This window comes from Palaemon carinicauda, chromosome 3, assembly GCF_036898095.1.
Source record: "Palaemon carinicauda isolate YSFRI2023 chromosome 3, ASM3689809v2, whole genome shotgun sequence".
Taxonomy (NCBI): Eukaryota; Metazoa; Arthropoda; class Malacostraca; order Decapoda; family Palaemonidae; genus Palaemon; species Palaemon carinicauda.
Genome location: NC_090727.1, coordinates 91599949 through 91602346, shown reverse-complemented (window position 1 = coordinate 91602346; position 2398 = coordinate 91599949). Strand labels below are relative to the sequence as shown.

Here is a 2398-nt window from a genome sequence, read left to right as displayed (position 1 = left end):
ACCAATTTGCAGTGGCCAGCGTGGTGGTGAAAATGGCCACACCCCCAGGCATAAGGACATGTCTGAGGCCGTTGTCCTGCTGTGGATAAGAAACGGCTGCATTTATTGTTGTTATATATAGATAGCCTTTCGTTTAATTAAATTCATAAATCAAGTTCAATTTGCCAGTTCTGAGAGAGAGAGAGAGAGAGAGAGAGAGAGAGAGAGAGAGAGAGAGAGAGAGAGAGAGAGAGAGAGAGATTATTTCAAGTTCAAGCAGGAGGTTAAACATTCTTTATTATATATATATATATATAATATATATATATATATATATATATATATATATATATATATACTACACATATATATACATACATATATAACACCCATCTTACATAAGGTGCCAACAGCCAAAGTAAGACTTGAGAGGGAGTGGTGGCACCCTCGGTTACCGTTTTCTAGGTCCTATTGCTAAACAGCTGTAAACGATGACTGGCGTCACGTCGGCCCGAATAGGTGTAAGGAAAAAAGTTTTTAGCAAAAAAAAAAAAAAAAAGCAAGCAAGCAAGCAAGCTACAATCGCGGCCTTAATGGATGAAATATTATTATTTTCGTAATGATAAAAAATCTTCAAGTTCCATTCTCATTACTAGATCATAGATTTACAATGGAATTCAATATGAAATTATATTAGGAAAAGAGAGTTGGTGTACATCCCTATGCTCAATGCTGGATTAATTCAACCGTAAATCCAGCGTCTCATAATCAATTTCCATAGATAACCATTGCTTGTTTTACCCTCTTGATGCATCTAGTCTCAAAAGGGATTTTCCCTTTAATTTCATTGATGAAATGCCGTGTCAAAAATTGAAATTTCTTGCGTATTTTACTGCATTCGAACCTCCACAGAATTATTATTATTATTATTATTATTATTATTATTATTATTATTATTATTATTATTATCAGTAACTAAGCTACAAACCTATTTTGAAAAGCAAGATGCTATAATCCTAAAGGCTCCAACATGGAAAAATAGCCCCTTGAGAAAAAAAAATAAGGAAATAAATAAACTACGAGGGAAGCGATAAAATATTTTATGAACAGTAACAACATTAGGACAGATCTTTCACATATAAACCGTAGAGAAACTTATATCAGCTTATTCACCATAAAATCGTCCACTGCCAGTTTGAAATCCCCATTCGCGACAGACACAAAGTTACGCCGCACTGAAATTTGTGTTGACTCTCCATTGGAAAAATGTCGGCGTTCAGCTTAATGGTGTCGAAATGGCCATTTGAAAGCGATTCTCCGAACTATTGGCATAATCTGGATCATTGCCGACACACCGGACCAGAGGCAATTAATACGATGTTTTCAGCGGTACTTCCAGCAATGATTTTCGGCTGGCGGAATCCGTTCGAAACAACCCTTGAAAATTAACAGATTTAAATTACAATCTGTACATAAAATTGAGGTTATCTCCAACCCCGTTTGATTCCACAGTTTTCTTAACGTGAATATTTATCATAATTAATATTATCATTGTTGCTACACAAGGAGAAATTAGCTTCCCATTCTAGAAACCATCAGTGCATAAAATTATTGAGGATATTTCTAATGGCGTTTTGGATTCCAACTTTTTTTAACGTGAATAAATATTACAATTGATATTATTATTGTTGCTACACATGGAGAAAATGCTTCCCATTCAAGAAAATCCTGCTAGAATCAGAAGTTTTTAGTATAATAGGTTATCACAGATGAAGTGAAGATGCAATACGATAATAAGAATCGATTTATTTTCGACAAAACAGTAGTGGTTTGCAAACCCATATAAATATATTCACTTAAATATATTAAGCATTTATATCAAGTTACTTCTATTTCTTTCCAATTCTAAGACTTAATCATAATATTCCCAATTAAGAGATGAGAGCTTTCTCCCAAATGTATTCTGATTCCGATGAAATATGTAAGAACAACGGATAATCACTCTCCACAGACTGTTACTTTAACAAAATCTCTATTTCCAAAAGATTAATCTACTGGAACAACCATTCCAGAGTTGAAATGGTTTTAATGGAAACTTCAATAAATCAGACGGAACTCTTAAAACAACAACGGCATAATAGTGTCAGATATATTTTCTATTCTAAGTAAATCATTCCCTGGTTCGAGTCCCGCTCAAACTCGTTAGTTTCTTCAGTAGCTGCAATCTCATCATGATTGTGAGCTAAGGCTGGGGGGTTTGGGGGAGCCTATAGGTCTATCTGCAGAGTCATCAGCACCCATGCCAGGCCCTCCTTGGCCCTACCTTGGGTGGAGAGGAGGGTTGGGCGCTGATCATATGTAATATGGTCAGTAATTTACAAGAACTTAGAGCTGGAAGGGCATACTATTCCTGTCGGAA

General features: G+C 35.4%; 1 long non-coding RNA gene across 1 annotated transcript in view; it reads right to left on the bottom strand.

The window, feature by feature from the left end:
* Nucleotides 1-1063: 1063 nt before the first annotated feature.
* The window catches only part of LOC137637786 (uncharacterized), a 5929-nt gene continuing 4594 nt past the window's right edge, over nt 1064-2398 (bottom strand). Inside the window, exon 2 of the long non-coding RNA XR_011043807.1 lies at nt 1064-1416. This is a non-coding gene — a long non-coding RNA (uncharacterized lncRNA). The remainder of the gene's footprint in view (nt 1417-2398) is intronic.